Source organism: Loxodonta africana, chromosome 8 (assembly GCF_030014295.1).
Source record: "Loxodonta africana isolate mLoxAfr1 chromosome 8, mLoxAfr1.hap2, whole genome shotgun sequence".
Taxonomy (NCBI): Eukaryota; Metazoa; Chordata; class Mammalia; order Proboscidea; family Elephantidae; genus Loxodonta; species Loxodonta africana.
Genome location: NC_087349.1, coordinates 126,872,577 through 126,898,975, shown reverse-complemented (window position 1 = coordinate 126,898,975; position 26,399 = coordinate 126,872,577). Strand labels below are relative to the sequence as shown.

The following is a 26,399-nucleotide window of genomic DNA, read 5'->3' as shown; positions in this document are numbered from 1 at the left end:
CCGACCCTTTGGTTAACAGCCATAGCACTTAACCACTACACCTGCAGGGTTTCCTCTGTAGAGATTGCAGCCTTGGAAACCCTATGGGCCAGTTCTCCTCCATCCTATAAGTCACTATGAGTTGTAATCGACTTGATGACAATGGGTTTTGTTTGCTTTTGGTTTTGTTTGGGCAATAACTTGTTAATACAACACCAAAAGCATGATCTGTGAAAGAAAAGAAAAATGTTAAGTTGGCTCTTATTAAAATAAAAAAAATCTCTGCTCTGTTATTCTTTTTTAATTTTTGTAATGATTAAAATATTATAGAAATGATGTACTTGAAAAAAGATGAGGTGTATATATAATTGTATACAGTGCTAAAATTATACGTGATTTTTCTCACACATTTCGTCATGTTTTCATGTATGTAAAAAACACATTCACATTACGAGAAGCATAAATATTTAAGTTTAAAAAAAAGATTTGATACAGATTCTACCAAAATTTTTGTTGAATGAAAGAGAGGACATAGGGAAAGAATCTTGTTTTGCAGTTCCTCATATCCTGTAAGCACGGTGTTTTGCTAACAGTAGGTGTAATAAGCAGGAGTATGTGTGTGCTGCTGCTTAAGGTAAAGAACTCCTAGTTGACTAAATTTCCCATGTGCCCAAGTGTTTCCACACCAGACAAAGCCCAGGAAAGAGCACTTATTTTTCCCCACATACTATGTATTCATCCACAGAATAGTTATATATATATATATGTAAGTTTATATATATGTACACATACATATATATATGGATGCTAGTTGTTTTTTAGATCCTACAAAAGATAAGAATTAAATTTAAAAAACTGGATCAAAAAATTCGTGTTATTTTATTTTTTGATCTAGTTTTTAAATTTAAGGTAATTAAAATATTTCTAGTTTCAATTGTGTTATTTGCAAAACTGATGACACTGGAATATTTTCTCACCTGAAACAACGTTCAGTATTGAGTCAGTGGTTATGCCTAACATAAAGAACTAGTTCTAACATAAAATAGTATTTGACCATTTTCACTCCATTATTTGTGAGTACTCATAGGTTTCAAAACTAATTAAATTTGCTTTCAGTGTTTCACTGCAGAGTTTTGGAACCAGCTCCTTTAGAATGGTCTAACTGCTTGTCAGAGTTCAGTGTTTCTAAGCAGAATCTCTAATCTTCTCTTGATTTTCTTCTGGCCTTCAAGAGCACAGCCAATTACTATAGATTGAAACTTCTGATCAACTGGCCCAGGTGACAGCTCAGAAGGACAAGCACTGTACAGCAATATTAAATGACTCTTGGCATTTCCCAAATCACCCAGAAGCTTATTGACCGCCTCATCAGTTATCCTGGGGGCATGCTTTAGGAATTTTTACTACTGGAGGTTTCTAATTGTTTTTACTGAAACTTCAACAGTGAGGGTTTGTCCCATCAAACTGTTTGCCATCAGATTTAATTCTCTGTCTCGATTGGTCTTCTTCATGTCCTGGCTATTTTGGATACTGTGGATCATTTCCAGGAGGATTTCTTTCTCTTGCTCAGCAGCACTTGCTGCTTCTCTCAGAGCTTAACCCTGGGCTCCAGCTGGTCCAGACCCTCCAGCAGGTGGCTGGAGCAGTAGCCCATGGAGGAGGAAGGAAGAAGCACCCCATATTGTCTTTCTCGTTGATCTTCGCCTGAGCTGCCTGAGCCATCTGATCCTGTGAGATGGGCGGCTAAGAGGTCACCAGCCTCTCTGGTGACAGTGGTTAGTGGGGGTCTACAACTGCCGCAGGCGTCCTTGTCACCGCAAGGGGTGCCCACCTGCCTCCGGAGGGCACACCCACACTGCTGCTGCCAAGTGGCCAAAGAAGGACTTCTGCCCTCTGAGTCTGTTAAGGAAATTAAAATACAAGCCACAGCCTGAGGGAAAATATTTGCAAAATACATATCTGAAAAAGGATCTTTATCCAAAATATACAAAGAACTCTTAAAAATCAACAATAAGCAATCAAACAAACTACTGATTACAAACTGGCAAAAGATCTCACCAAAGAAGTTATACAGATGTCAAATAAACATATGAAAAAAATGCTGGACAGCACATATGTCATTAGGGAACGGAAAATTAAAAACTATCATGAGATACAACTACACACTTCTTAGGCTGACCCAAACCTAAAACACTGACAACACTAAATGTTGACAAGGATAGGGAGCAAAAGGAACTCTCATTCATTATTGATGGGAATGCAAAATGGTACATCCACTATGTAGAGAGTCTGGCTATTTCTTATGCTAAACATAGGTTTGCCATAAAATGGAGCAATCAAACTTCTAGGCTTTCACCCAAATGAGTTGAAAATATATGTTTAAGTAAAAACCTGCACACAAATGTTTATAGCGCTTTTATTCATAAAAAATCATAATTGCCAATAATTAGAAAATAATTAGAAGCAACCAAAATATCTTTCAATGTTGCTGTTGTTGTCATAGTGACCCTGTATACTGCAGAACGAAACACTGCCCAATCCTGTACCATCCTCACAATACTTGCTATGCTTGAGCCCATTGTTGCTGCCACTGTCTCAATCCATCTCGTTGAGGGCCTTCCTCTTTTTCACTGACCCTGTACTTTACCAAGCGTGATTACCTTCTCCATGGGCTGATCCTTCCTGATAACAAGCCCAAAGTATGTGAGACATAGTCTCCCTAACCTGGTTTCTAAGGAGCATTCTGGTTATACTTCTTCCAAGACAGATTTGTTTGTTCTTTTGGCAGTCCATAGGATATTCAATATTCTTGGTCAATACCTCAATTAAAACACAACAGTTCTTCTTCGGGCTTCCTTATTCACTGCCCAGCTTTTGCATGCATAGGAGGTGATTGAAAACACCATGGCTTAGGTCAGGTAAACCTTAGTCTTCAAAGTGACATCTTTGCTTTTCTACTCCTTAAGGAGGCTTTTTGCAGCAAATTAGTCCAATGCAGTGCATCTTTTGATTCTTGACTGCTGCTTGTTGATTGTGGATCCAAGTAAGGTGAAATCCTTGATAACTTCAATCTTTTCTCTGTTTATTGTGATGTTGCTTATTAGTCCATTTGTGAGGATTTTGGTTTTCTTTATGTTGAAGTGTTATCCATACTGAAGGCTGTGGTCTTTGATCTTCCTCAGTAAGTGCTTCAAGTCCTCTTCACTTTCAACAGGCAAGGTTGTGTCATCTGCATAACTCAGGTTGTTAATGAGTCTTCCTCCAATCCTGATGCACCGTTCTTCTTCATATAGTCCAGTTTCTCATATTATTTGCTCAGCATATAGATTGAACAGGTATGGTGAATAGATACAACCCAGATGCACATCTTTCCTGACTTTAAACCATGCAGTAACCCCTTGCTCTGTTCGAACTACCACCTCTTCCTCATGAGCACAATTAAGTGTTCTGGAATTCCCATTCTTCACAATGTTATCCATAATTTGTTATGACCCGCACAGTCAAATGTCTTTTGGTAGTCAACGAAACACAGGTAAACATCTTCCTGGTATTCTCTGCTTTCAGCCAGCATCTATCTGACATCCATAATGATATCCCTGGTTCCACATCTTCTGAATCTGGCTTGAATTTCTGGAAGTTCTCTGTTGATATACTGCTGCAGCTGTTTTTGAATGGTCCTCAGCAAAATTTTACTTGTGTGTGATATTAATGATACTGTTTGATAATTTCTGCATTCAGTGGGATCACCTTTCTTTGGAATAGGCATAAATATGGGTCTCTGCCAGTCAGTTGGCCAGAGAGCTGTCTTCCAAATTTCTTGCCATAGACAAGAGAGCACTTCCAGCACTGCATCCATTTGTTAAAACATCTCAGTTGGTTTTCCGTCAATTCCTGGAGCCTTGTTTTTCACTAATGCCTTCAGTGCAGCTTGAAATTCTTCCTTCAGTACTAACAGATCTTATTCATATGCTACCTCCTGAAATGGTTGGATTTCCACCAATTCCTTCTGGTATACTGACTCTGTGAATTCCTTCCAGCTTCTTTTGATGTTTCCTGCATCATTTTACATTTTCCATGTAGAATCCTTCCGTATTGCAACTCGAGGCTTAAATTTTTTCTTCAGTTCTTTCAGCCTGAGAAATGCTTTTGGTTTTCTATCTCTAGGTGTTTGCACATGTTATCACAATACTATACTTTGTCTTCTCAAGCCTCCCATTGAAACTTCTTTTCAGCTTTTTTACTTCATCATTTCTTCCTTTCACTTTAGCTACTTGATGTTCAAGAACAAGTTTCAGAGTCTCTTCTGACATCCATTTTGGTCTTTTCTTTCATTTCTTACATTAGTGACCTCTTACTTTCTTCATGTATGATGCCCTTGATGTCATTCCACGACTCATTTGGTCTTCGGTCATTAGTGTTTAATGCATCAAATCTATTTTTGAAATGGTCTCTAAATTAAGGTGGGTAATTTTTTTAATACTCAAGGTCGTACTTTGGGTCTCATGGACTTGTTCTAATCTTCCTCAGTTTCAACTTGAATTTGCACATGAAAAATTAATGGTCTGTTCTACAGTCAGCTGATGGCCTTGTTCTGACTGATGAGATTGAGCTTTTCCATCGTCTCTTTCCACAGATGTAGTCAATTTGATTCTTGTGTATTCCATCTGGTGAGGGCCACATGTTTTATGCTGTTGAAAAAAGGTATTTGCAATGAAGACGTTGTTGGTCTTGCAAAATTCTATCATTCGCTCTCCAGCATCATTTCTATCACCAAGGCCATATTTTCCAACTTTTGATCCTTCTTCGTTTCCAACTTTTGCATTCCAATCACCAGTAATTATCAATGCATCCTGATTGCATGTTTGATCAATTTTAGACAGCAGAAGTTGGTAAAAACCTTCAATTTCTTCATCTTTGGCCTCAGTGGTTGGTTGGTAAATTTGAACATAGTCATAGTAACTGGTCTTCTTTATAGGTGTATGGATATTATCCTATCACTGACCAATACAAATACCAGAAGGTAAACAATATAACTGGGATCTTCTGAAAATTAAATGCTTATGTTCATCAAAAGACTTCACCAAAAAATTAAAAGGAGAACCTACAGACTGGGAAAAAAATTTTGGGGGATGACAAATCCAATAAAGATCTTATCTATAAAATGTATAGTAAAATCCAACACTTCTACAACAAAAAGACAAATAATCCAATTAAAAAAATGGGCAAACAGTATGAACAGATACTTCACCAAATAAGACATTCAGGCAGGTAACAGACACATGAGGAAATGCTCACCATCATTCACCATTAGATAAATGCAAATCAAAACTAAAATGAGATACCATCTTGCACCAACATTACTGGCATCAATCAAAATAAAACAGAAAACAACAAATGTTGGAGAGGATACAGGAGAATGGAACTCTGACACGCTGTTGGTGGAAATGTAAAATGGTACAGCCATTTTGGAAAACGATAGGGGAATTCTTTAAAAAGGTAGAAATAGAAATGCCATATGATCCAGGAATCCCACTCCTAGGAATATACCCTAGAGAAGTAAGAGCTGTCACACAAATAAACATATGCACACCCATGTTCATTGCAGCATTATTCACAATAGCAAAAAGATGAAAACAAGCTACATGCCAATCAACAGATGAAGGGATTAACAAACTACGGTACATACACCCAATGGAATACTACACAACAATAATGAAAAATGATGAATCTGCAAAAATCTCACAACATGGATGAATCTAGAGTGCATTATGTTGAGTGAAATAAGTAAAGCACAGAAGGACAAATACTGTATGAGACCTCTATTATAAAAATTCAAGAAAAAGTTTATACACAGCAATCTTTGATGGTTATGAGGAAGGGAAAAACACTAACTCGATAATAGATAAGTGGTAGATATGCTGAAGGATAAGACAGTACACAGTACTGGAGAAGTCAGCACAACTTGACCAAGGCAAAGTCATAGAAGCTTCACAGACACATCCAAACTCCCTGAGGGACTGATTTACTAGACTGAGGACTGGTGGCCATGGTCTCAGGGGACATCTAACTCAACTGGCATAACATAGTTCTTAAAGAAAATATTCTACCCCTGACTGTGTTGAGTAGTGTTTGGAGTCTTAAAAGCCTGTTAGTGGCCATCTAAGATACATCTACTGGTACCGTTCCGGCTGGAGGAAGGCAGAATGAAGAAAACAAAGGACACAAGGTAAAGATTAGTTCAAAGAACAGACGGACTACAACTACCACAACCTCCACCAGACTGAGCCCAGAACTACTAGATGGTGCCCAACTACCACCACTTACTGCTCTCACAGGGATCACAATAAAGATTCCCACACAGAGTGGAAGAAAAATATAGAACAAAATTCAAATTCATAAAAAAATAGTCCAGACTTGCTGGTCTGACAGAGACTGGGGAAAGCCCAAGAGTATAGCCCCTGGACACTGTTTTAACTCAGTACTGAAGTCACTGCTAAGGCTCACCCTTTAGCAAAAGATTGGACAGATCTATAGGGCAAAAAAAAAACATACGTGAGGAAAGTGCTTCATAGTTCAATCATGCATACGAGACTAAATAGGCACACCAGGCAAAAAACAAAGATGAAAAGGCAGGAAGGCACTGAAAAACTGAATGAATGGAAATAGGGAACCTGGGGAGAAAAAGGAGAGTGGTGACATCATGAGGTTGGCAACCAATGTCACAAAACTATTTGTGTATTGTTTAATGAGAAATGAATTTGCCCTGTAAACTTTCACCTGAAGCACAATGAAAAATAAATATTTTGGCTAAAGGAGCTGGCAATCTGTTGTGCTATTTACTGTGCTTGAGAATGTTAGAGAATTAACAGGTAAAGTGGGGTGGTGGCCAGAAACTCGGGAGTTCTGCTAAACTTGAATTTCCTATTTTCACCGAAATATAACTGCTAACTGGAAGGTCAGCAGCCAGAGCCTACCAGCCGCTCTGTAGGAGAAAGATGTGGCAGTTGGCTTCAGTAAAGAGATCTTTGATCTCTTTCCTAACCTCTTGGAGAGCCCTGAATATTAGACTTTTGAATTCCCTATCAGGCAGTTCTAATGTCTTTTCTTCTGCCAGAAGGTCATCTTGTCCTTTATTTTGGTCACTTACTGGAGTCATCTTGTCCTGTGTTTTTTATATGTGTTGATATTGTCTGCTGTTTCCTAGAAATTGAGGTGATATTTTCTTTATTTATTGACTGTAAGTTTGTTTGTTTTGTCCTGCTTTTTCGTTTTGATTGGTTGTATCCGGGCTGGCAGGCTGGGTGTCCTTTTTGCTTGCTTGTCTGTGAGCATGATAGTTCGCAGCAACTTGTCCAGATGCGCAGCATCACTCAGCTATGGTGTAGCAGGGCAGGCCTAGCAGTGGGGGAAGGGGTGGAGTGGGATGTTTGTGGCGTGAAACGGGCTGGATCCAGGGGCTGCAGCAGGGTCAACTCCAGGGCTGGCTGTTTCCCCTCAAAGCAGTGAAGTGTGGCAACACTGGGCCTAAGGGACCTGAGAGGGGCCTGGTGGTTCTGTGAGTGGAGCTTAGAAGAGCAGCAAGATGGGGGGCAAAGGCATGGGCAGAGGAGGCTAGATGAAGGAGGATAATAGAGTGGGTTAGTACTGTGGTTCCTGGCAGCCGGGGCTGACAGGATGGGGTGATTCTTGATGTTATTCATCAGAGGGGTGGAGGCTGTAGGAGCTTGCTATGTGGTTACCAGGTGAGAGTCTGGGCTCCTCCTATAGTTTCAGCCAGTAAGCATGGTCTTACTTAGCCTTGGTTGTGTCTGCCCTGCATCTCTCTCCTATTGGGAAATTTGTGATGGTGTCTTTCTGCATGTGGGGTTCTTGGCTTTATTCTGAGATGGCCATCCTAAGTTACGCTATTTGGCCAGGAACCTCCAGTCCGTATCCCTACTCTGTTGCCATTTTTTATCAGTTTCTTCTTCCCAGTGGCTTCTGATCTAATACTTTATCCCTTCGTTTAAGCTTCAGGATTCCAGGGTTGATGTCTTTTTCTCTTTTTACTTGTTTTTTTTGGGGGGGGGTCTTTGTTGCTGCTGGATAGCTTAGTGCACCTGACTAGTCTGCCATCTTGGCTCTACATCTGGCCAAAATCTTGAAGTAAATCATAGCTCTCTATTTGTCTCTCACCTAAATTTGAGCACATTCTCACTACTTTCAAAAACATCCTGATCCCAACCACTTTTCACTTTTCACAATCTTAATAATTATCACTCTAATCTAAGCCACTGTCATTGCATGCTAATGAAATCATACAAAAATAAATAATCTCTCTTCTGCTACCATCAACAAAGACCTAAATTTTCCAGTACATTGAATGCAATATTTTTAAGATTTTTTTTTAAATTCTCCCTAAGCTTGCATCAACAAAATGCATAAGCTGTGGTTTTCAGGGAGACACTGATTTTGGTACTTCAGCAAGAGTTTCTGAATATTGCCTCCTCATGCTCTGATGGGGATTAAAAATTTCTTATACAGTGTTTTCCCTTTTGCTTTGTTTCAGTCCCTCTTGGACTGTTTGTCAGCCACTACCTGGCATTTTGAGTGGGAAGGTGTCAACATTCATCAAATTAAAATGCACATACAATTGCACTTTTATTTGCAATGTATACTAAAAATGCTCCCACAGAAATGGTACGATCCAAATCTACAATGTAATTTTAGCATTAAGACATTTTATCACAATAGAATTACCAACTCTAATTTGTTTATTTCTTCTCCCCCAATCAATTAGCCTTCTGCCAAACTAGCAAGTATGTCCTCTTTTATTAATGGCACAATGGGATAATAATCACTAAGATGGGTGTGGCTTGGGCCTGTAAGTTCCAATAAACAGAATAAATGGGATGGAAAATGCTTCCTTTGCGTCCATATCAAACTCTGTATTGGGTATGGGTAAAGAACCCTGTAAGGGATCTTTTTGCAATTGCATTAAAATACCATAAATGTTCATACTTTATGATATAGCCATAACTTATCAAGGAGATAAAAGAATTAATATTACAAAGAATGTTGTCTTATTTCAACTCCTGTTCTGCATTTACTTCTCCAGAAAAATTAGGTCAGTGTATTAGTTCTCTATAAATTGTAAAAATTACTCTAAATTTTAACATTTAAAAGGACAAATGTTTATTATCTCAGTGTTTCTTAAGCCATGAATCTGAGACTACCTTGGGTTGGTCATTCTCACTCAGGGTCTCTCTACGGTCATCATCAAGGTGTTGGCCAGGCCTACAGACATCAGAGCTGGAGGGCCTGCTTCCAAGTTTACTCAGTCTTCAGGGCCTCACTGACTGCCGGCTGGATATCTCTGTTCCTTCAATGTAGTCTTCTCCATAGGGCTATTTCCAAAGTAGAAAATAGAGAGTGATCCAAGAGAGAGAAAGAGAGTTTAAGAGCAAACGATAGCCATTTTATAAATTAATCTTGTAAGTAGCATATCTTCAATTTTGCTGTATTCTCTTAGAAGTCCAGCCCACACTTAATTTGAAGGAATAAATAATAAAGAATTTGTGATAACATATTGAAAACCACTACAGCCAGATAATCATAACTTCAAGTTGTCCTTATCCCAGGCCTGGGGCCAATCCTGACATGCTTACCAATCCTTCCTCCAATGACTATAGTCAAAAGTGACTGCATCTACCCTGGGGACAAGCTTCTTCTTCAGGTTCCAGGTCTACATAGAATAGCAAGTACAGTCTTATTCTGGAACTCAACAGAAAACTCAAGGAAAATGAAACTCCAGACCTTATCTTATAGACATTTTCTAAAGGTTTTGAGAGTAAACTCTAAAGTCAAACTCTTTAGTTTGAATACTGGCTCTGCCATTTACTTGCTGTGCAACTTTGGAAAATTATTTTGACTTTACATTCCTTAAATTTCTCAACTGTAAAATGCAGATAATAAAAATACCTACCTTACAGGTCCATTGAGATTATGAAATGTTATTACATGAAAAAATGCCTAGAATATTGCCAGGTGAATAGTAAATCTTTATTGATCACTATTACTGTCTTTATTATCATTATTATTTTTATTGAAATAACACCCATCCACTAATCCCAATCATTGCCTTCAAAATGGCACTCATTCTACAACCATAAGGACTTCGTAACGAATCAGACTCTATTCAAATTCAGCAGTGGACAAATCTGACAAACCCTGCCATCTGGGAGATTCTGTTTTGGTGGGTTTTTTCACATCATTCACAATTTCCTTCATAGGTTTACTGAGAAAAGTGAAACAAGGACTACAGTAACTGAGAGGGCTGCTTGAGAACAAAGCTGAAGGTGCAGAGATGGTGCTGCTTGAAGGTGTGTGCCTTAGTTATAGGAAGAATATTCACTGTTGTTGTTGTAAGGAGCCTTCAAGCTGGTTCCAACTCATAGCAAGGGTATGTACAACAGAAAGAAATGTTGCCCAGTCCTGTACCATCCTCGCAGTTCTTGTTATATTTGAGCACATTGTTGCAACTGCTGTGTCAATCAATCTCGTTGAGGGTCTTCTTCTCTTTCACTGACCCTCTACTTTACCAAGCATAATGCCCTTCTCCAGGGACTGGTCCCTCCTGATAACATGCCCAAAGTATGTCAGACAAATTCTCATCCACCTTGCTTCTAAGGAACATTCTTCCTGTACTTCTTCCAAGTCAGATTTGTTTGTTCATCTGGAATATTCTTCACCAGCACCATAATTCAAGTGCATCTGCTCTATATGTTCTCAAGAACAGAGTAGAATAAGAATTGGCTTTGCCAAGAACCTGCAGTGTCAATTTGACCAAGTCATTTCCTCTTCCTCAGTGTGTTTCCCACTAGAAAATGAGACTGGTGGCACTGCACTACATTCGTGTTTTTTACTTTTTTAACGTGTTCCAGACAACACAGAAATTCTGCAGAGGAGTTTGCAAATGTTTACTGTAATTTAACTTAAATTATTCATAAGTATTTTATTTATTAATAAAAACTTCATGCAATCAAATGGAATACACCAAATGTTAATATAAAAGAGACTATGTGACTCAGCATTTGTCCTTAATAATTTACTTAATAAGAAGGAAAAAAATGGCACATGCTTGAACTTACAAAATAAATGGATCCTAAATGTTACTTTGATCTGATTTATATATTGGAATTCTCCATAAGAACTCAATCAAAAATCAAAAACAAAACCAAACCTCTTGCTGTTGAGTCAATTTTGACTCATAGTCACCCTACAGGACAGAGTAGAACTATCTTACATGGTTTCCAAGGAGCAGCTGTTGGATTCGAACTGTCACACTTTTGGTTAGCGGTCAAGTGCTTAACCACTGTACCACCCAGGGCTCCTAATCAAAAATAGCATCCCAGAAAATGACTTTGAAACTCATCTGTTTGTATAATAATGAACAAAATTTTGAGCTATTACTTTTTACCAGATTCGACCTTAAGTTTCTTATATATATTATTTCATTTAAATTTAAAAACTGTTCTATGGTATTGTCTTTCATATCTTAATTTCAGAAATGAAGAAACTGAGACAAGAACTAGTAGAAGGTCATATTACTTACACTAGAAGAGCCAGAGTTTAAAATGAGGGCCAAAGACTCTGAAGTATGTGCTTTTAACTACATACAATAATTATCTTTAGAATCTTTTATTAAGATAGTCGTATTTATTCTACCTTCCCATCCCATTGCATGGGAAATCAGCTCTTATTATTGAAAGGTCAGGGCCAACTGACAAGTTTGACGGTAAAAATATTGAAGGAAAATTACTTCCAAAGAACCATGTCAAACTAAACACCATGATTCCTAACGACACAGTCTTCTCTTTCTGTTATTGGCTTGTAATCAGTTGCAAAATACGTTGCCTCTATCTTCACAACCATCCCTTCCCCATTCTCTATGTAAGTGGTCACTATCTAAGTCCTGTACTAACTGTATTGAATCTACTTCCCCACCCCACTTCTGGTCTCTATATGGACATCATTTGGATTGTAACCAAAGTGACGTTTCTAAAACATAGACCTGTCACCTCTCTTGGGTCACTTATAATGGCTCCTTCAACATCTTCATTCTTCAGCCTTATATTCATGTTTTTTCACGATTTAATCTCAATCTATATTCTAGGAAATTTTTACCATTTTATTCCTTTTACCTCAAATTTGCTCTTGCTTGAAATGTTATACACATAATTCTGAAATTACAATTTTGTAATCCATAGTATCTAGAATAGTGCTTAATATAGTATGTTATTGTTAATGCTGTTAGTTGCCTTTCAGTTGATTCCAACTCATGACAACCCCACATGTGTAGATTGAATTGCTCCATAGGATTTTCTAGGCTGTGATCTCTCAGAAGCAGATGGCCAGTTCTGTCTTCTGAAGTGAGTTTGAACTACCAGGCTTGCAACTAGTAGTCAAGTGCTTAATCGTTTGTGCCACCAAAGGACTCCTAACATGACAAAAAACCCAACCCAGTGCCATCGAGTCGATTCCGCCTCATAGCGACCCTATAGGACAGAGTAGAACTGCCCCATAGAGTTTCCAAGGAGCGCCTGGTAGATTTGAACTGCTGACCCTTTGGTTAGCAGCTGTAGCACTTAACCATTACGGCACCAGGTTTTCCATGACAAAGGCACTAATAAACAGTTATTGGAGAAAACTGTTATTATGTTCAGTTATTATTAAAATTGAATACAAATTCTTATCTAAATGTTTAATACATTAAATTGGAGCACCAAAAAAGACAGCATTAAATTATAATGATACAGTAAATTTCCGTCAGTGGCCTCAGACCTCTTTAAAACTTTACTTCATTGAAATATAATTATTAAACATTCAGTAAATCAGGATACTTAAAAGATTTTGGTAAATATTCTTAAGTCTAAGATTTAAATTGTGAAATAATGACTGGAAATCTGAGCCAAGTCACTTTCTGAACTGTAAATGCCACATTTCTTGTTTCCTCCAGCTTGATATGTTTATGACTGAGCAGCACAATTAGTAGCTACTGTTTTTGTAAAGAACGCAAAAAACGATATTTTGTTTAGCTCTGTGGGTGGCATTAAGCTAGCAACACACTCCCACTGGTATTATCATGATACCAGTCAATGAACCTATCAGGCAAATGAGACTGCTTTTGTGATACTCTACACAGTAACTGAAAATTGTCTTTCACCCCCTTCACCCCACGTCCTACCCAGCCAGGAAAACCTGAAACTTTAATATCAACAGGAAGAATAGAATATTTATAAAAACAAAACAAACAAAGGACACAACAGGGAGTCATTTTTTCTCAGTGAATTATACAGAACGAAGGATAGTAAATCAGCAATCCAAATTTAAACCAGAGTTGTTGCAGCAGCACCAATTGTATAGACATTTCTTTTTAGGCACACGTGTGTGCAGTGCTGTCAGAGAGAAATGCATGTCCTGGCACACCTGGGGGCATCAACCTGCTCTCTGGTCGTTAGAATGTAACAGCTACCTGGTCGAGAAAGTGACTGAGTAACCTAAGCCTGAGGACTGGAGCAATAGGCTGGAATAACCTTGGGCAATAACAGAGATTGACTTCCCCTTAAAGGGAGAGAAAGCAGAATTCTGAGTCAAGAGGGTGAACTGAACACCTACGGTTAACTTTGTTCTCTCCCCAGATCACACTGGATCACAAAGAAAAAGTTATTGGAAGAAGAACAAATTCACACCTGTGTTCTAAATAGGAAATGATATCATTGGCAGACTAGAATGGTACAAATCAAATGATATTTTATTGGTGAAGAAAGCAATTAAGGATCAATTGATAGTTCAGAAAAAATGTAAATGAAAGAGAAGAACTAAAATGAATAAACTACAAGTTGACCCCAGAGGACATAAAGAAATTGCAAGAAGCACAACTGGAATTTTAATAATTCTACTTAGTATCCTCAGAGAAATTACAGAGGTTATTGCATTCGCAAAATATAATATTATTCTGTTTAAAAGAAGTAAAGATTAAAAAACAAAAATAAAAGCTCCTGGATTAAAAAAAATATGAATATAAAAGTTTTGAAATCAATAACATGTCTTAATAATAGAATGAAAGTTAATTCAGATAAAATTTGTGATCTGATACATACTCATTGCCTTTTCAGTCAATTCTAACTCCTACAGGACAGAATAGAACTACTAATAGGGTTTCCAATGCTGTAATCTTTACAGAAGCAGACTGCCACATCTTTTTCCCAGGGAATGGTTGTGGGTTCAGACCACCAACCTTTCTGTTAGCAGCTGAGTGCTTAATCACTGTCAAGGAAATTCTGAAATATGGATAGAAATATATGAGAAAATATTAAAGACCTGGAAGATAGATTCAAAATAGCTGCTTCATATTCTAAGCTAGAATTCTATATCCCACCTGTTTCACTTTCTCTTTTACAGGCAGTGAGATTCTTTGCTGTGGCTTTTCATTTCTAAGTAGCTTTTCATTTTTGGGTGGTGAAGTTGTCCTTTGTACTAATTTGTTTATTTTATTTTATTATTGCCATATTCCATTCCATGGATATTTGTAATGTAGGAAACCCTGGTGGCGTAGTGGTTAAGTGCTACAGCTGCTAACTGGAAGGTCAGCAGTTCGAACTCACCAGGCTGTCCTTGGAAACTCTACAGGGCAGTTCTACTCTGTTCTACAGGGTTGCTATGAGTCAGATTTGACTCGACGGCAATGGGTTTGGTTTTCTGGGTTTTTAATTCTCTTTTGCGGATACAAAGATTATTGATAGGTAGAGAGACCAATAAAATGTAGAGAAAAACTTGAACACTGTTTCAAGTTAAGACAGAGAGTTTTTTTTTTTTTTAAAGATTCGAAGCAATTTCAACTGAAGAACTACAAAACCCACTAAAAATGAGACCTGGTAAGCCCAGGGCAGCTTCATTATACAAGTATTCCTATGGGGTAAAAAGAGGAACCAAACTATAGGGAGGGCAATTACAGGAAAATCAGACTATTGTAATAAACTCTGATTGGTAAATGATTATTAACAGTTGTAGTCAGTGATTGCAGATAGTTTCACAGGATGCTTAGATCATGGTCACAAGGGACTTACATGTATTTTCTGTGTCTATCTTGTAAAAATACTTTGTTGGCAATGGCACCCAGACAGCACTATTCCTGAGTATGTCTATTTTGGGGGGTGCAGATGGTCACTTGGTTAAGACTCTTTGGGGCATATGTTTTCACATTCTGGTTTTGACCACTGAGGAAAAACACATTTTTCTCAAAACTAAATAAATAAATAAATACCTGTTAGTCTAGAAACCAGATTAAAATTATACAGCATAGTCAGCATATTATACTCTGTCTCACTAACTGCATGAAGGTTGTCTTTTTCTGAGTCAATTTGCTCCGTTGATCAAAGATTTTATAGAGCGTCTTTTGATCATTGATGAATTGAGTAGTCTTTCTCACATGGACAAGCTTGCTACTATTGTTTACTCTAGTAGCTACTTGAATTATCAAGCATTTAAGACCTTGGATGTCACACTGACATTGTTACTAGGCACTAGGCCAGGCTGGCCTCATGTCACTTACAAGGGAGTAACCAGTCTTCTGTAAGATTTTCCCTAGCTTCACCATGCTTTAGAGGTAGACACTCTGGTGGGCCTCCAAAGGGGGAGGAAAAGAAGGGACAGTGTCAGGTACGACGGATCAGAAGCACAAATGGCTGACTCATTCTTTCAGTCCCTCAAGAAGAGTTTCATCAAGGTTGCCACTGACCTGAATGGTTTCTACATACATTGTCTTTTTCATGAGCCTCACATTCATTCCTGAGGTCAAAACATGAGTGGTTAATTTCATGCAACATTTAACTATTATGACGACAATTAAAATCATAATTCCAACAAACAAAATTGTCTCTAAAAGCCATGTTTATAAAAAGAGGGGCATTCACTAATCAGATAGTAGATAAAAACTACTTTAGGTGAAGGGAAAGACAGCACACAATACTGTGGAGGTCAGCACAATTGGACTAAACCAAAAGCAAAGAAGTTTCCTGAATGAACTGAATACTTCGAAGGCCAGCGTAGCAGGGGCAGGGGTTTGGGGACCATGGTTTCAGGGGACATCTAAGTCAATTGGCATAATAAAATCTATTAACAAAACATTCTGCATCCCACTTTGAAGAGTGGTGTCTGGGGTCTTAAACGCTAGCAAGCAACCATCTAAGAGGCATCTATTGGTCTCAACCCACCTGGATCAAAGGAGAATGAAGAACACCAAGGACACAAGGCGATTACGAGCCCAAGAGACAGAAAGAGCCACATGAACCAGAGACTACATCACCCTGAGACCAGAAGAACTAGATGGTGCCTGGCTACAACTGATGACTGCCCTGATAGGGAACACAACAGAGAACCCCTGAGGGAACAGGAGACCAGTGCGATGCAGACCCCAAATTCTCATAAAAAGACCAGACTTAATGGTCTGACTGAGACTGGAAGGACCCCGGTGGTCATGGCCCCCAGACCTTCTGTGCCCCAGGACAGGAACCATTCCTGAAGCCAACACTTCTGACATGGATTGGACTGGACAATGGGTTGGAGAGGGATGCTGGTGAGGAGTGAGCTTCTTGGATCAAGTGGACACTTGAGGCTATGTTGGCATCTCCTGCCTGGAGGGGAGATGAGAGGGTGGAGGGTGTTAGAAGCTGGCAAAATGGACATGAAAAGAGAGAGTGGAGGGAGAGAGCGGGCTGTCTTGTTAGTGGGAGAGTAATTGGGAGTGTGTAGCAAGGTGTATATGGGTTTTTGTGTGAGAGGCTGACTTGGTTTGTAAACTTTCACTTAAAACACAATAAAAATTATATTAAAAAAAAGAGGTCTAGGTTCACAAGTGGAAAACCAAAATATCAGAATATGCTAAAATTGCAATTTGATAAAGATAAAAAGGAAGGTTTGATAACAAAAAAGAAACTCCAAGAATTTTAACAATTTTATCTGAAATAGATATTAGATAATTCTCCTAGAAATTTTAAGCTACAGGTGTAACTGTCATCATGGAACATAAGACAAATGATGTAGTTGATCTGTTTGATTAATAATAAGCAAATGCACTAGGTGGCATTGACTTCTATTATTTGCATGGGAAAAACAGGGAATAATTTGAAGTTTATAGAGTAAAATAATTAAAAACAACATAGTGAATAAAACACATACAAGAGCAAAGGTATTAATGTAAGTAAACGTCATCTTTGAGTTCAATTAAAAATTTTTTTTAGTTTACTCAGTGCCATGTAGCTAATTTTGGTTCCATGTAATTCTGGATCAGTAGTAACTTAAAGAATTTAATAAGTTTTTACATAAGAGTTCTAAAAATCTTGATCAGTTCAATGACATTTATGTTCAAAAAATTATAGTCTTCTTTATGAATCTGATACAGCCCAATCTTGTCACATTTTCATTGAATCAGCAAGGTAAAATTTATCTGTGAATGTCAGACTTAAAAATAGCTATAATCAGCTTATAAATATAGTTTTCAAAAGTGAAAAGACCTGATAGGAATTAATTATAAAAACAATGTAAAGCCAAATAATGTCAAATAACAACTTTAGGAAAAAAATTTTTAGCTGTAATGATTAACTTCATCTCCAAAGAGATTCTGATATAACAACAGTTTTGAGACAAGGTACTATGTAGTCAGAATATATTAAGAATATTAATTTTTTTTAACACTTGAATAGTAATAAAGTTGTAGGTAAACAAGGTTGAACTTTTTAGCTAAAATTATTGGTGTTGATGATGTTAGATTCAAAAGAAACAAAGTTGCAACTAAGCTAGCAAATTGAAATAATAAAATTATGACCTAATATTATGTGTTTGTAGTCTGGTATCAGGCATATAGGTATAAATTTGAACTTAAAGATAATTTGGCACATTTCTTAATGGGACTATATATTTTATGTAATTCATAGCATCTTAAATAAATCCTTTGGTCTTTTTATGAAGTTTCAAAGTTGTCATAAGTTTATCTCAGATTACTGAGAAACACTACTTAAGTTATTTTAAGCAAAGATTTTAAAGGTAAAATCTTAGTCCCTTCAAAACTGTGAGACTTTTTTTTTGACCTAGGAACCTTAATTTAATGAGTTTGAAATCTTATCTTTGAGGCAGATTGTATAAAGAATAAAAATAACCTTTTAACTTAGTAAATAAGGAAAATTTTGTTATCTTGATCATGAGAAATCTAATTCTTTGTTTCACATATTATTTGACATTGAAAACTCTTAAGTGTTTATAAATTAACCCATTAAACCTTTAAAAAAAACCTTTAGTTATAATAAATAATAACTTTAACTATTTTAAATAAATTTCTTTTTAAAATTTCCCTTTTAGCTGTTTATTGCTAGAAACGTAAAAGTTAAACCTTTTTTTAATTACAGAATGGATTCATTTTTATCGTTTTCTGAAAACACTGAAACCTTTTAATATTTTATAAGCATTTATTTATCATCAAACCAACCCAGAACATTATAACCCACTCATTCTGTTGAGTCCATTCCAACTCATAGCGACCCTATGAAACATTATAACATATTATGCAACATTATGAAACTTATTATGAAACATTGTAACTTAAATTTAACAATACTATCTGGAATTGACTCGATGGCTGTGGGTTTTGGGTTATCTAAAAAAAAAGATAGAAAACTAATATCTTCTCTTTTGCATGTTTTATAGAATCTGGTAAAGAGAGGTTTTTCAAAGAGACAGTTCGGAATAACTTAAAAGACTCATTGTACTAACTAAATAAACAATTCATCTTTTTCAGTACACTTTTAAATGGACTATCTGTAGCTACTGTAGGCCCACCTCATGATTTTTGAGACAAGATAAAACTTAGACATAAGACAAAAATTATATAAATTGATACCATTATTTGTTGAGGACCAAAAAGCACATTATAAATTTCATGGAATTAAGGCAAATCTGGATAACAAAAAACTATAGACATTTATTGATAAACAGATATTTACCAATATGTAACTAGGCTGGCTGAGTTTTTTGGGGGGAAAAAAGAACAAAGGCCTGCATACCGTGAGCAATTTCTTGAAATGTTATGAATTTTTCTTAAATGCTACTTAATTGGGGTGTTGTTTGCTTATGAGTGTTTGGCAGATTAAATAAAATTTCTCTTAAAATGTGGATGGTGATTTAATTTAGATCATTTATTCTCCCCTTCCCATGGTGGGGCAAAGAACTTGGGCTGCCCATGAAACTATTTTGAGAGACGATTAGTGTTTGGAGAGTAGAAGGAATAGTTTCTAATTCATGACTTCTTTTTGTAGTTTTAATGCTATTAAAGGAAAAGGTCTATGTTAATTCCCTGGAAGCTTGTTATGCTGCTGGCTGCTGGCCTCCTGTGGGCAGCAGAGAGTTGAATTTGTTCCTGTTTTCTCTTCATAACTTAAAATATTACTTCTAAGATAACCTGATTTTTACAACAAAAACAAAAAATGGATTTGTAGTCTAAAAGATCGCTGGGTTGTATTTGAAGTTGTTCGAGTTGTAAAGCCATAAGCTTATCTGGTTATATTTGCGAAATTTTTTGTATAAATTGTCCCTTTTGTTGGTTTTTTATTTATAACAGCAATCCTTTTTTTCTAATACCTGGTTTCCTCATAATAGTTGTAAGTACCAGGAAAGAAAAAATTAGGTGGAGACTCATTTTCTCAAAGTGATTACTAAAGATTTAAATCATTTCCAAACGCACTCAGTTGGCAGCATTTAGAATAGTTATCAACTAAGTATATTTAAAAGCAACTTATAACAATGACCCTAAAGACCTTAGATTTGAAAACTTAGTTTTTAGTAATCCAGTTTTGAAAGCTTAGAAGTTTAGAGTCAAGAAGAACTATCTCTAAAGGGGTAGAAAGAACTATCACCAAAGGGGGCAGAAAGAAGACTAATTATGAAGAGTAAGAGAAACTATTACTAGGAATGAAGGAGGAGCAGTTGCAGAGAACTTACAAGTTTAAACAAATATTATCTTAATGTTTTTTAAAAGTTCTAAAATATCAATTAAAACTGTTAAAGGCTCAAGCTTGTTTAAAGTTTAGGACTTTAAGAACCAACAATCCTAGTGGGAACTGACAATAAGCAACCATTAATTAGCTAACCAAACTAAGCAACTAATTAACATCTTATTAAATTAATTAATAAACATTTAACAGTCCTAGTGGCTTATGGGACCTGAGATTTTACCAACTTGAAAACTCTTGGGATAAGTGATACTTGATTGCTGCTACTAATGAATATAAGATTTATACAAGTAATATTTGGGGACATTTACCCTGGACAAAATTGAATAAACACAAATTCTTGGAGAATTTAAATGCAAAATGCAATTCAAGAGTTTACACACCCATTTGATGCTTTTGTGGATGAGTTCTTGAAAGTTCTTGAGGATGTTAAAATTTGCTCTTAGAGACTGAAAAGGCACATAAAAAAATCTTTGTGTACTTAGAGAAATGAGTATAACTTTCTAGCATATAACATCAAAAGACAGAGAGAATTCAGTGTTACAGATTTCAGATAGAAGAGATTGCTCAAAACCTGTAATAGCCTTTGGGAACGTACTGAAGTGTTCAAACTGTGGTGTTGGCAAAGCATATTAAGGACTGCCAAAACAACAAATAAATCAGTCTTAGAAGAAATACAACCAGAATGCTACTTAGAAGCAAGGATGGCAAAGCTCAGACTTGCTTACTCCGGACACGTCAACAGGAAAGTCCAATTGCTAACACTAAGCACTAGGAAAACACATCATATTATCATGTTTGTTAGAGGACCGATGAAAAACAAGGGAAACCCTCAATGAGATGGATTGATACAATAGCTGCAACAATAGACTAGAACATGCTAATGGTTGTGAAGATGGTGCAGGACTGGGCACAGTTTCCTTATACAGGGGGTCGCCCTGAACCAACATGATGGCAATTAATAACAGCCAATTATGACTGTGGGAAGTGTTTTAGTTAGGATAAGCTAGGATATTTTGAGGTAACCATATCTCAACATTTTATTTCTTTTTCATGCCATACGTCTTATGTGTGCATGCATATGGGAAGGAGTGTGTCTCAGCTCCATATAGCCACTCAAAATCCAGACTAAAGAGGTTCCATCATCTTGTTGCCAGGCCATCTAGAATATGGGGTCTTCTCCACTGGGGAGCAGAGGAAGACATTGCTGAAATAAGATGGACCAGCTCTTACGCTTCTATCTGGAAGTGGTTCATAACACTTCTAACCTCTGACAATTTGCCAGACAAGTTTTATGGCTCCACCTAACTGTAAGGATGCTGAGAGGTGTGAAGAAGGAAATGGAAATTTTGATGAACTCCACTGTTTCTACAATCTTGTGTTAAAGGATCATCCCATGACTGCAGAGCACAGCATCGTGGCTAAGAAAGCAGGCTCTGCAGTCAAATGGCCTGGTGCAAAATCTTGGTGTCATTACTTACATTTGTTGTGGTTGTAATCATTAATTGCCATGAGTCTGCTCTGACTCATGATGACTTTATGTACAACTGAAAGAAATGTTGCCTGGTCCTGTGTCATCATTATGATAATCTGTATGTTTGATCCCATTGTTGTGGCTACTCTGTTAGTTCATTTCATTGAGCATTTCCCACATTTTTGTTGACCTCTACTTTACCAAACACGGTGTCCTCTTCTAGCAATTGGTCTTTCCTGATGACACTTACAAAGTAAGTGGGCTGAAATCTCACCATCCTTGCTTCTAAGAACATTCAGGTTGTATTTCTTATAAGACTGATTTGTTCATTCTTCTGGCTCTCCATGATATACTCAATACTCTTTGCCAGCACCACAATCAGAATCTATCAATTCTGTCTTCCTTTTTCTTTGTCCCACCTCTGCATGCATATGAGGCTTGCATGTTGCTGCATTGCTGTTAGTTATACTAAATTATATATTTCAAATACCAGCATGATCACTCATGGTTGACTGGTTTCAGCAAAGCCTTCAGACTAAACAGACTAAGAAGCCGTGGCAGTCTACTTCTGGAAATCAGCCAATGAAAGTTTTGGAGAGCACAGCAGAACATTGTCACTTACATTTCCTTCTATAAAATAGGGATAAGAAAGAAGCTTACCTCAAGGGGTTCTTAAGAGAATACAATAAATTAATACAAATGCAGCACTTCAAATAGCACCCAACCTTAGCAATAAATGTTAGCTAGATTTTTTTTATACATATGGCAGTTTTGGTTTTATATCTTGTTACATTAGGTTGTTGATTACATAATGCTTCATGACTGTCACATTTTTGGCGTGAACCTCAAAATAGAGATTTTAAATAATTTCCTTATGTATCAGTTTAACTACGGGAGGAAATGCCAGATACATGTCTACTTGAATGAGAGGTTGAGGAGTCTCCTGAGAAACAACTTTCCCTAACGGAAGAGAGAGTCAGGCGTGATGAACCTAACACCGTAACTAAACCCTCGAGGGCAGAAGGGATTATGTGTATAGCATGATGGTCTCCATCAGCTTTGCCGCTCCTTCAGCTCCCTCCAGATTCATGTACCAACCCCATTTCATTAAATATGATTTTCATTAAATATTAAAGTGCTGATTTGCTAAATGTTCAATATTGTGGCACAATGCTACTAAGTATTTCCAAACATAACACTCACAAAAAGGGGCATCGCTTCACGAAGAGCAGGACCCAGCTTTGGTGCCCTGAGAATCCCTTTGCTCCAGAGGAGTCATTTGCGGTAGAACACCACAGAGCTTCTGGGAAATTTAGTGGCCAGTGGGAGGTCTTGTTGTGTTTGTATGTCTTTGCATGTTAAATTGGTTCTCTTACAAGTCTATCTTTGGCTATGATTTTTCACTGAAAACATTAAGGTAATAGCTAATATTTCATGTCTGTTGTGTGCCAAGCATCTAGCTTGACACATTTCACACATTGCATCATTTTCACACAAGACCATCCTACCTTACAAGATTATTATTTCCATTTACAGAATGAGAACACTGAGGCTCGGTTTTACCTTACTATTACATACAGAAACCACGATTTGAATGGTATACTTAGCTACTGTTGCTAAACCCAGTGCCGTCGAGTCGATTCCGGCTCATAGCAACTGTTGCTAACTACCTTAAATCAGGCCCTGACTCATGGTGAACCCATACAAAAGAGAATGACGTGCTGTCTCATCCTATGTTGTCCCCATGATCACTTGGGGATTCAACCATCGTGACCCATAGAGATTTTTGTTGGCTGATTTTCAGGAGTATATCACCAGGCCTTTTTCCTAGCCCATCTTAATCTGAGAGCTCCACTGAAACCTGTTCAGCAGAATAGCGACACTAATGCAAACCTTCACCGACAGACAGATGGGTGGATGTACACGAGATGCCAACAGACAGATGGGTGGATGTACACGAGATGCATCGTCTGGGAACGAAACCTGGGTCTTCCGCATGGAAGGCAAGAATTCTGCCACTGCACCACCACTGCCCCCTACTCAGTTAAACAAACAAGCAAACAAACAAACCCCAGCTTGGGTTGTTCTGCTGAAGGGAAGATTCTACTTGGAGTCATACCTATTATTCGATCTATACTATTAGGATTCTGAGTCAAAAGAGATTTCCTCAGTTAAATAGCGTAACAGTCTTCTCTTGTTTCCTTATTTCGAGTGATTTTCTTTGAGATTATATTTCACCTTTGTTAGCAGTGAATCCAACATTCCAGCATCAACATATTGTTTATTTTACTTTGTTAATGCATTGTCACTGCTAGGAGACTTCACAGCTTTGAATGTGGATGGAACATCTGCTTCAGTTTCAGTAACATTTGATGCTGGAAATGCAAATATGATTTTTTTTTTTTACTTTAACAAAAAAGTCTCAAGTTGTCATTCTAATGAAGGCTGATCCCCATGTTACAGCTCCTCAATGCCCGAGCTTCCCCCCCCTTTTTTTTTTTTGAGCCTGCAAAGAATCATGAATCTGTGTTGCAAGCATATTCCATAATTTTATTTTCATTTTGTCACAACTTTCATCTGTCGGTTGCTTTGCCCTTCATTTATCATAATTTGGGATCTTTAGGCAATAAGTAAATTATCCCTTTATCTTACCTGACCGTATACATTCGGACGATTTTGTAATATAGAACAGCGCATGGTTCACCTCTCAACCAGGAAATCAAAATCACATATTCTGACAAAAGTCATACTAGTAAGACTTTTGATCACTCATGTGTGCTAAAATTTCAGCAAAAAAAAAAAAAAAAAAAAAAATTTCAGCAAAGGAGATTAAAAAAAAAAACAAACCCTGATTTAATGTTTATTGAAGAAAGAATAGAGGGCACAGCTGGTATCCACATAGGTAATTCATAGGCCAGATATTTCTAGTTTTGGGTAGTGATGCCTGGATTCATTGAAATATTCTGCACATACAGAGCTACTACTTTAGGGTAGTGGGTTACATTTAAAATAACAGTCTCCAGAAAATTTGGCATCTTCTATAAGCTAGTGCTAGTTTTGTTTTTTTTTTTATAAGCTAGACCCCGTGATTAATTCGAAGATGTATAAGCGCAAATTTCCCTTTCCTCTAGGAGTTTCATTTAGTTTTAAGAAATAAAAACATGTATATATATATATATATATATATATAAAAAACTAAGCTCCACATATGATGGTTAGTTAGTGAGATGTTTGCAAGCACTACGAAAATTCAGAGAATGGAAAGCATGTATGAGCATGTTCGGAAAGAAATAGAAATTAGAGTAGCACTCTGCATGTTAAATTGATAGCTAGTGGATGACGAGGGGCATTCTGGGCAAAGAAAATGGACTGATTAAAGACCTGAGAGGCAGAAATTCAAGGATGCGGTTTTCATCTGGCATACCAGAACACACTGAAAAATTGAGATGGCTCATAGGTGTGCCCAGATATTGTTTCAGTACACTAAGACTTGGCCTGGGAGTTCAGACCCTGACCCACAGGAAAACAGAACCTTGTGTGTTTATAATAAGGTGCCTGAATATCAGCTTTATATCATGTTCTATGTCTGCTATGATTGGAATAGTATTTTGAAACAATACTTTAAGTTGTAGATTCAGTTTCATTCCAATTAGATTAGAGGTTCAGGAAAGATGGTAATTAGAGCTTTCAAAGACAGATTCTGTCCTTGTTGCTCATCCCATACATTTGCTCAATTCATCCTCACATCAGTCCTACATGGCAGCATAATATAAACGTATTTCTTTCTTTCTTTTTTTTTATTGTACTTTAGATGAAGGTTTCTAGAACAAATTATCCTTCTCATTAAACAGTACACATACTGTTTTATGACATGGATCAACAACCCCATGACACTTCAACACACTCTCTTCTTGACCTTGGGTCCCCTAGTACCAGCTTTCCTGTCCCCTCCTGCCTTCTAGTCCTTGCCCCTGGACTGGTGTACCCCTTTAGTTTCATTTTGTTTTATGGGCCTGTCTAATCTTTGGCTGAAGAGTGAACCTCAGGAGTGACATCATTACTGAGCTAAAAGGGTGTCCATGGGCCACATGCCTGGGATTTCTCCAGTCTCTGTCAGGTCAGTGAGTCTGGTCTTTTTTTTTTTAGTTAGAGATTTGTTCTACATTTTTCTCCAGCTCTGTCCAGGATCCTCTATTGTGATCCCTGTCAGAACAGTCAGTGATGGTAGCCGGGCACCCTCTCATTTTATTGGACTCAATAGGAGGATGCGGTGGTAGTTGTGGTCCATTAGTCCTTTGGACTAATCTTTGCCTTGTGTCTTCAGCTTTCTTCATTCATTCTCCCTTGCTCCCGAAGGGGTGACACCAGTGAACTGTCTTAGATTGCCTCGACAGGCTTTTAAGACCCCACACTACTCACCAAAGCAGAATGTAGAACATTTTCTTTATAAACTATGTTATGCCAATTGAGCTAGATGTTCCCCAGGACCATGTTCCTCACAGCCTTCAGCCCAGCAATTTGATTCCTCAGGGAGTTTGGATGTGTCTATGGAGCTTCCACGACCTTGCCTTGGACAGGTTGTGCTGGCTTCCCCAGAATTGTGTACTGTCTTACCCTTCACCAAAGTTACCATTTATCTACTGTCTTATTTAGTGTTTTCTCACCGCCACCCTTCCCTCCCTCATAACCATCAAAGATTGTTTTTTTGTGTGTGTGTAAAACTTCTCATGAGTTTTGACAGTAATGGTCTTATACAATATTTGTCCTTTTGTGATTGACTTATTTCACTCAGCATAATGAGCTCCAGATTCACCCATGTTATGAGATGCTTGGCAGATTCATCATTGTTCTTTATTGTTGCATAGTATTCCATTGCGTGTATGTAACACAGTTTGTTTATCCATTCA

General features: G+C 37.4%; 1 pseudogene; it reads right to left on the bottom strand.

Moving 5' to 3' along the window:
• Window positions 1–1,075: 1,075 nt before the first annotated feature.
• Window positions 1,076–1,701, bottom strand: LOC100674753 (BAG family molecular chaperone regulator 2-like; annotated as a pseudogene).
• Window positions 1,702–26,399: the final 24,698 nt, after the last annotated feature.